A 10,257-nucleotide genomic window follows, 5' to 3' on the forward strand; every position below is an offset into this window, starting at 1 on the left:
ACTGCAGATGATACTGATAGGTGACCATGGGATGAGTTATTTAATAGAAGAATTCCAGCCAATGCCTTGAGTGTAGCTTGAAGAAACATTCAAAGTTTGCCCCTAAAGCAGGGGTCTCCAAAACTGACAACTTTAAAACTTTTGGACTTCAACTCCCAAAATTCCTCAGCCAGCATCTTAATTTTTAAGATAACAGATAAATAATAAATAATTTCATACATAGGGAACTATTATGTAAATATATCCTTATTGCGTTAATTTAATTTTAACTTTAATTTAATGAAATGTAATTTTATCCCAGTTCTATCTGTTGTCTGAAGTGCAATGCTCAGACACACCATTCAAAATCTGAGCTAGCTTAAAACAACTTCAGTATTGTTACTCTGATAAGCTAGAGAAGATATAAGGAGATGCAGGAGTTTTGAACACAAATTTTATAAATCAGATAGGAGCTGATGGAGAAAAAGCAAATAGAGATTTATTCAGTAGTTTTGCCAAGCTGTGTAAAGCCTGTTAAAGCTTAAGATCCTAGCTGATGGGTGTGAGTTTCTGGCCATTGAACGGGAAGGGATTTTGGAATCAGCAAGGATAGCTCTGTGAACAGACTGAACTACTGCATGATCACTAGAGGGGGGAAAAAATCTGCATTAGGAATCATAAAGAAATGTTGCCCTACAGTATTCTAGACAAAGCTGCAACACTTGGAATTCTGTGTGCATCTTTGATTATTGGATTTTAAAAGACTGTAGGAGAGCTGAAAAGGGTGAAAGTAAGGGCAAATAAAAGAAACTGAAGCTGCTATCTAGAGAACAATTTCAATATTTGATGCTTTTTAGTAGAAAAAAGTCAAGGGGGGAGTTAGAAGATTTTCTAATATTATGCAAACTATAGCAAAAATGAAAAAAAGCAATTTTCTGCTAAGCACATAATAACAGAATTAAACTGAATGGTGGGAGAGCATTAAGAGGGAAACGGAAACAGATCTTCATGCTGCACACATGCTGCACACTCAGTAGCATAAGATGCCCAATAACTTAAATAGTTTTAACAGAGGATTATCCATAACAGTTAACAGGTCTGTACAAACTATTTGGAGGAGTTCTTCATATATTAGGTGAAGTATTTCCATAATCTTCACTGTTCAAAGGCTCAGGGTGGTCACTTCAAGGACTCTTTCCAGACTTCAGCATATTTATGTGTAGAAGGGACTCCATCACTACTGAAGAGGCAGCTATTCTCAGTGGTGCTAGAGAAATTCCAACTTGAAACTACAGAAATCTACCTTTAGTTGGTGGCCATATCTGCATTACCAGTCTACTCTTCAAGAGTATGGGCTACCAACCATTGTCCTTTGCTACCTCGCAGCCCATTGCAAAGATTTTGTTGTTCCAAATTGAAAATAATATTTTCCTGTTTGTGCTGACTCAATGTTTCCTTTGCTTCTTGTCCATCCTTTAAAGCAAAGCTCTACACAAAACTCTACACATTGGCTATTGTGCAGAGCTAGGAACCACCTCACCTACAAAAATGACTCTGTAATCATCCAGTATTTCTCTATGCTCTGCTACCATTGATATTGTAGAGAAATGCTGAATATAAGTTGTCTGACATGCAGAGGGAAATTGGCTTGAAATGTATGATGATGATGATGATGATGATGATGATGATGATGATGATGATAACTATTATGTCTCTCCCTACTGTTTTTTTAAATGCATATTAAGTTCAGCAGTGCATTGTTTACTGGTGTAGGCTTTCATGATGTTGGGCAGTATTGGGCTTCAGGATTTAGTGATTATGGGCTAGACAACAGATATCTTGGTATGGCTGGCATCTTCAGAGACAAGATATTCTGCTAGGCATCTCATGCTTCTGTAGCTGCAAGCCACAGTTACTGGCAAAACCTCAAGAAATCTATTCTTAATCAGCCTTCCTTTAAGATTTCTGGGAATCAGCTGGGAATACTTACATGTGCACCTATTCTGTCATTTCATTATCAAAGTATCTATGCCAGTAGCACCTTATTTTGCATTGCTTTCACCATTTTTAAAGTGCAACAGCAGTTTGGCAGAACAATTCACACAATTTGCCATGTTTAAAACAGTGGCAAGAGTAAAGCATGGCTTTCTTTTATCAAGATTTCTTGTCATCTGTCTCCTCCTTCAGGTCTCACATGCTCCAAGGAATACATGAAAAGGGTTTATTGAAGTCCAATTCCCAGCTTGACCCTTAACAAAGCAATGGGGCTGATGCGCAGACATTCCCTCATCAGGGAATTCATATTTCACTTTTAATATCTTATGCTCCTCTTTCTCATCTCCAGGTGCTCTTTCTTTGATCTTTTCCATCTCATCAGTTTTTTTCTTCCTTTTTATTTAAAATACATTTATAAAAAGAAAAGAACAGTGCTATGAACATTTTATGGCATTTCCATGTCCAAATATATTATTTGTGTTTCTGTTTGGTTAAGGCTTTAAAGAAGCAGAAATTAATGTGATTACCTCATTCATATAATGGGATTATTTATGCATATGTACAGGAATGTGGTGGGCTGGCCCCTTTAGTTCTGTCAAAGTCAAGTTCCTTAACCTCCTTCCCCACAATCCTAACTGTTATACTTTCCTACAATTTATGTATCCTTTTCCATTCCATGGATGTCAAAAGAACACATAGGATGAGGGAAGTAATGGAGAAGTAAATAGGAGAAAAGGAAAGGAAAAATCAAGAATCCTACAGGCTTTACTTAGTGCAAATCTTCCAGATACAAATACATTTCTTGACATACACAGAGTATAAAATAAATCTATTTCTTTCCTTAAAAGATACAATTCATATCAATCCATATTATAAATATCTTAAAGGAATCCCAATTTACACCTAGCTCTATTTTCTCATGGGTATTTGAGAAGCTACTACCTGTTAGCCCTGCAAGGTAGTCCAGACAAGAGTCCAAGAGTACTAAGGCTATTTTTATTGCAAGATTGTATTAACGGAATCTTGCAAGATTGAAAGCATTTCTCCCTTCCCTTCCCTTCCCTTCCCTTTCCTTATTTAGAAAATTCATTTGCCACTCATCTCCTATCCAATGACTCTGGGAAGATTACAGCATAAAACATTAAAGAATAAAAGACACTTTTACTCTCTGAAAAACTAGAGAGAGTAACTTTTGAAAATTTTCCCATATTTTCCCTTGTTCTTTGAGTTGAGACATCTGGTTGTCCCATTCATGAGTTTCCTTCCTGTCTTCCAAGGTCATTCTGTCATACTGTTATACTATCTCCAGGTATATCTCTGCCCATCTGGTTCAGTCCAGTGAGTGTGCCCCTACTCTGCTGTGAAATGACATTTGTGTAACTTTAACCCTTATTACATTCAGGAAACTATTGAAGATCTGGTTGTTCTTCCAGGCCTTGGGATAGTGTGATTGTGGTGTCCCCTTTCATCCTTTTGCTTGTTTTGTTTTGATCTTGTTTTGAATGTTTTGCTCTTTGTGGTCTGTTGTACCTTTGATATATTTTGAAATATCTTTTATTTTTAGCTGTAGACTGCCCAGAATCATTTGGGGGGGGCAGGTATTTGATAAATAATATGAAATGAAGAGGTAAATTTCCTTCTGATTCTCCAACCCTACTTTAGTTTGGGGTGTGTTCTTACATGATGGGAGCCAGATTAGGAAACCAAAAGTCTTGGACAAAATAGGGCTGTTTCCTTTCTCTTTTGTTAGAGAGGGGGAAAGTTTCTTTCTCCTAGATGGTTGCTCAAAGTAAAAGTTTTTTGAGTTTTGCTGGGCCTTGCAGATTACCTAGACTGGCAGATTTAATTGATCAACATTTTTTCCCTTGCTGAACCTCTTGGAATGTCTTTTCTTTTTCATAATATTGCCTTTGGGAACACACATACAAATTCTACACGAGCTCAGGCATGAATAGTAGGTATTGCTTTGTTAGAAACAAAAACCTTAAGGCAGATTGAATATTCCTAATAAAGATTTCTGAGCCTTCAGGGAAGTCTTCTGATTGCAGTGAATATATTTGCACTTAACTTATATTCAAAACTTGTTCAGATAGTTTCATGTACTTATTGATTTATTAAACCTATACGGCTGCCCGCCTAATACACAATAATCTGAGACAACTCACAATAACAACAAACGAAAAACATACAAATAAAACAGCATCTCCACACTATACTAAATAATATATCATGTTCTCACTATGGCACCATCACATTACCATATCAGCCTCCACATTTGATGGGATTACATCCATCCTAGTGCACCGCTTGGGGAAAGAGCCAGGTCTTCATGTAGGGGCCTTCCAGATTTTGGGGAAAGGCTGTTCTAAAGTACTGAGCCTGCTTCAGAAAGGATATGCGTCCTAGATTCCAGCAGTTGACATTTGAGAAATGGAACCTGACATGCCCACTCTCTATCTGACCTGGTGCGATGGCCAGATACCATCAGAAAGAGGCAGTCACACAAATAAGCCACTCATGACATTTAGGATTTCAATAAGCAGCACCTTGACTGGCATTCAGAAGGAAACTGAAAGCCAATAAATTTATGCAGTAGTAGCATAGCACAGGAAAAACACAGATAACTAGGACTGTACACAGGACAAGCACCTGAATAGCATCCTACCTGGGATGAAGATGTATAACAGTGTCATCCACCTACTGACGATATGGCACTGCATGCTGCTGAATTATCTCACCCAGAGGCTTCATGCAAATGTTAAATTGGAATGGTGAAAGATCTAAGATCTAAAGCATTCTACTTAAGAAGAGCAGGAGGACCATGGAGCCAAGAAACCTGTCAATCTCCCAGCTACAAGGACCCTCTCTATTTACTCAGGTTCAACCAGCTTGAACTCTTCACAGATAACCAAGCTAGGATGTGCCTTCATCACTTCATAGGACTTGCTCAGATAGAATCCAACTCAGAATGAAGCTGAATGACTTTGTCCTACAGATGCTTAGAGTAGATGCTTAAAGGTGTTCTCTTAGCCATTCCTTACTCAGAAGGTATGATCCCTACTGTAAATTGGACCCTTAATAAGTTGGATCAGGTCCATGGCTGTCATAGTTACCATGAGTTCCCAAACCATCATGGACCCAGGGAAGTAGATTGAAGTTCTCCAGAGCCAGAAGTCTGTAGAATTACCCAAACAATTCATCCATGATATCAAAGAGTATCAGGCAGGGCACCACTACATTTTAGGGAGGAAAGTAGGAAAAGAGCAAGCCAAATTGATCTTTATAGCCCAATTTCACAAAGACAGTTCTGAATCTGGCTATACCTGGGGGACCAGAGATTCCTAAATGACAACAGGCATAGTTTTACCCTAGAGTCCCACAGTGAAATCACACTTGAAATCCTGGACAACATATTTCTGATAAATGCCTGCCATGTTTCAGTGATATCACTCATCTACAATCAAATCATGGTCAAGGCGACTTAGCACAAAGTCACAATAGTCAGAGTTCAGGGCCTCTGAGACTCCAAAGTCTTGGCTTTGGACTTGAAAACACAAAGCTGAGACAAGAGAATATTAAATATTAAACCCTGCCTTCTGCTCTGTGCCCCCATGTCCATCACCATCTCAGTGCTGCCACTCAATCTTTCTTCTCTAACACTATTCCCACCGAACACCTCACCTTCCCTTTAGAATAATGCCTTCCCTTTAATTCATTCCTTACTCAGGTTGAAATACCAGATGCTGTAATTCAGAGTTCAAAAGTTTTATTTAGCAACACAAGGCAAAAAGCTGTTCTGTACCAGCCTGCTACCGGCCTTGCAGAAAAGGCAACCCCTTTACAGACGGCAAGAGGCTGGAATACGTCTGCCAAATTTATTACAAAAACAAACAAGACATGAACCAAGATACCGGAGCTTTGAAACACTATCTGAGCGGTTGCTTTCAGCAAACCAGCCCTCCCCACACAAGTCCTTTATAAAGAGTTCAGGGCGTGGCTTCTCTCTCCCTCCTTCCGAGAAGCCCCATTGCCTTCCTCTGTTTACTCCTACTTGACTGCCTCCTGCGTCGGGTGTCCTTGAACAGGGCCAGCTGTGGGTCATCTTCATCCACGCTGTCAGGCTCACACAGCTGGGTCTCCACCAGGTAGGAGGGGCCTGGCTGGGGGCTCTGCGGAGCCTCAAAGCCATCATCAGCAAGTTCTTCAACACCCCCCTCCTCCCCCTCATCTGAGTCATCTGACCCAACTGCCGAACCCACAGGCTGACCCTGAATCACAACAAAAGCATATGACAGTGAGTGTGCCTGACTTCTTACGAGTGGGGCAAAAGCATTTTATATTCAGGTGTAATCAACTAGTCTGCACATGCTTAATTCTAGAACTGTCAAATTTTATTTTCCTAATAAGGAATAGCCTAATTTCTGCTACTAATTGGTATACCTTATCTCTGTTGCTATGAGCATACTGCTAAGCTTGTAAGCCGCCCTGAGTCTTCGGAGAAGGGCGGGATATAAATGGAATTAAAATAAAATAAAATAAAATTTGTTCTTACATTCCTTTCTAGTCTATGTACATGACTTTCTTGCTTCTGTATAATAGCAAAGCACCAAATGGCATTAATTTAGTTTTTTAGTGACTACTTTCTGAAACATCTAAAAGGACCAAACACATTCCATACACACTGGTTGTGGGAAAGGTACTCCCAGCTCAAGAACTTGAGGCTTCTACCTTGCAGTTAACCTAACCCCTTCACCCCTATCTTTATCCCCCAACCACACTTCTCTCACAATAGTCACACTTAAAAGCTCTGGCTGGCAGGACCTACCTCCATGCCCTTTCCTCTCACCTGAGGGCAGTAATCTAGCCCAGCCTCACCAAGTTTACACTCCCCAAACATTTTCATCAGGCAAGACATCTTCTCTTTCAAGCTGCCAGAGTCTGAGATGAAATCCTCTCAGATCTGCGTAGCAAAAGAGGTGGAATCATGAGAAGACTATATTGTGTTCTAGATGAGGCATTTTAAAAGCCTGGAAGCATCCTTGTTATCCTCAGTAAAGAAAAACTGTTTCACAATTTTATATGCTGAGAGTTACCTCTAAGAAGTATTATAATATAAACAAGCAGGTCAGAAGCATACTGCTGCTACTTTGCAGTCAGCGTAAGATGGTTGTGACTGTTCTGTTCATAGTAATAGCTAAGATGGAAGCCATCAAACTGTCAGTCTGAAAAGGCCATTAAAGGAGGGCCATTAGGGAATGTATCAGATAGGAATAAGCACTTGATTAATCAGCTGTTCAGACCAGAATCGAGCAAAACCTCAGACAGTTGGGGGCAATTGGTTGTGGTTTGGGAAAGGTTCTGAAGATCACCATTGATGGCTGAAGAGAGTAGATATCACAACTGAAAAAGACAGGTTTGCAATTTGTAAATATATGATCCAAAAGAAAGGCTGAGGTGAACATGCCAAATATCATCCCACTTCAGATTACATCGAATACTTCAGCAAATTATCCTTGAATTATCCAAGGAGCCAGAAATAGCCAGGAAAAGTTCAAAGTAGAGGAAGATTGCTACATACTATTACTAGTGGTGAATGAAATTGTGTGAGGGAAAAGCTTTTACTGAGATGTAAGTAGTCCAGTTAACAATTTTCAGAATAGCTGCAAGTTACCTAGAAACTCAGACACCCAAGTGGCATGTAGTTGAAAAGAAATCTTGTATCCGAATTTGGAAGAAAAATACTATACAAAGTGGCTTTTTCAAATATACACATAGACACAAGAAGTATTTCAGGCAAAGCAAAAAAAACACATTTATTAAGGGGGGAATATCATATAGCTTGTCGATCAGAAGGTCAGCAGTTTGGTGGTTAGAATCCCGAGTGCCGCATAACAGAGTGAGCACCTGTTACTTGTCCCAGCTTCTGCCAACCTAGCAGTTCAAAAGCACATAAAAATGCAAGTAGAAAAATAGGGACCACTACAGTGGGAAGGTAACAGCGTTCCGTGCACCTTTGGTGTCTAGTCATGCCAGCCACATGACCACGGAGACGTCCTCAGACAAACACTGGCTCTTCGGCTTTGAAACAGAGATGAGCACCAGCCCCTAGAGTTGGAAACGACTAGCATGCATGTGCGGGGGAACCTTTACCTTTACTATCATATATATGGTACAGAAACAAATGATACATACATTTTGCATATGTGATGCATCAAAGAGCAACTAATCAAACAATAAAAGGCATTGATAAGACATGAAAATTAAACAATAGAAAACATTGATTCTAGATAACTTTCCACAAGTGACAAATTTACAAGTTAAATCATTTCCTTTTCCAGTCAGGTTTGTTTATTTCTTAGTACTTACAGATGTACTCAGGGAGATCCAGAATATGTTCCCTATTGTTTAGTTACTGAAAGGGCTAGTTTTTGCATATCAAAGGAAATGACCTTGGCTCAGAGGGGAAAAAAAGTGGTTTTCTAAAGTTAGAAAGAGTCCAAGACTGCCATGGTGAAATGCTAATATCACCTTTTTAAAATGCTAATAATAAAGCCTAAAATTCTAGGTAACATATACATGCTTACCCTATATTTGTTTGACATTTAAACAATTTCATTCCAGTAGTAATAAAAAAAAATAGCATAAGAATTGTACCCAAGCTGCCAAAATTCAAATAATCACTAGATGACTGATGAGAGAGAAAAAAAACACTAAATTCTGCTGCTATTTATACCTGGGTTTTGGCAGCCCAGGTATAGTAAATCTAACTTTATTCCAGCATGAATTCAGCTTAATTCTACAACTTATTTTAATTATTTTAATGTAATGGTTATTGAGAGTGTTTTTTTTAAAGTACAACTGATAAAAGTTGAACATTAAACTTAACACCTTTCATTCTACACCATTCAAATAAAATTATATATTGATTTTTTTAAATAATGCAAACAAAACAGGGAAAGGATCTGAGTTTGTACATGTGATGGCACAGTGGTTAGAATGCTATATTGCAGCTGACTCTGTCCACTGCCAGGAGTTTGATCCTGGTTGACTCAAGGTCGACTCAGCTTTCTATCCTTCTGAGATCAGTAAAATGAGGATCCAGATTGTTGGGGGCAATATGCTGACTCTGTAAACCCCTTAGAGAGGCCTGTAAAGCACTGTGAGGCAGTATATAAGTAAGCCTAAGTGCTACTGCTATTGCTCTGTGTACATCTATACATATGACAAGACCATCAGCTAGATATAAGCAAGAATAAAATGAATAGAATTGCAATTGTCATAAAATCAGTGAAATAAATCTATAATATTTTGTAAGTTCCAAGTGAGGGACAGATGAATGGAACAAGTTCCAAGAGAGAAGCAGATGCAGTACATTATAGATTAGATAGATAGATAGATAGATAGATAGATAGATAGATAGATAGATAGATAGATAGATAGATAGATAGATAGATAGATAGATGATAGATAGTTTTATATAGTGGGTTAAGTCAATAGGCAAGGAGCAACACAACGTCAAAGCATCTCTTTATTGTCTCCAGAAAACAACATGTAATGGCCGGTACTTATACACATAAGCCCTCTGGTGATCCTCCAATTATCTGCCTGAATTCTCCCACCCCAAATACAAATGTTCCCACTGAAACTGTTGGGACTGACTGTTAAGCTAGCACCTGAGGGCTAGCCTTGGCTTGGCAGGGAATGCCTACTTAGCTTCTCCACAATAGGTGAGGGTCTATGGCTTGAATAATTACATTCCAGTACATAACACCCCTCCCCCCCTTAGATGGCTGTCATCCTCAGTCTATTCAGTATTCATAGTCCTTCAGGTAGGCTGGGGGACCATGTGTCCTATTGGACCGGTGCAATGCTGGGGAATCACACATCTCAGGGGACGTATGATCCTGCCCCAGTCCATTGGACTAGCACTGCCTATTCACGTCGCCCCCAGTCACTGACACCTCCCCCAGTTCTCACACCTCCATTTCGCCGGAGGCGGTTACAATAGACTGGGGCAGACTTCCTGGCCTGCATGTTTCTGTCTGTTCTGTACCAGCCTGCTACCGGCCTTGCAGAAAAGGCAACCCCTTTACAGACGGCAAAAGGCTGGAATACGTCTGCCAAATTTATTACAAAAACAAACAAAACATGAAACAAGATACCGGAGCTTTGAAACTCTATCGGAGCGGTTGCTTTCAGCAAACCAGCCCTCCCCCAAACATTCCCTTTATAAAGAGTTCAGGGCGTGGCCTCTCTTTGCCTCCTTCCGAGAAGTCCCACAGC

This window comes from Vipera berus (genome assembly GCF_964194415.1).
Source record: "Vipera berus genome assembly, chromosome: 3".
Taxonomy (NCBI): Eukaryota; Metazoa; Chordata; class Lepidosauria; order Squamata; family Viperidae; genus Vipera; species Vipera berus.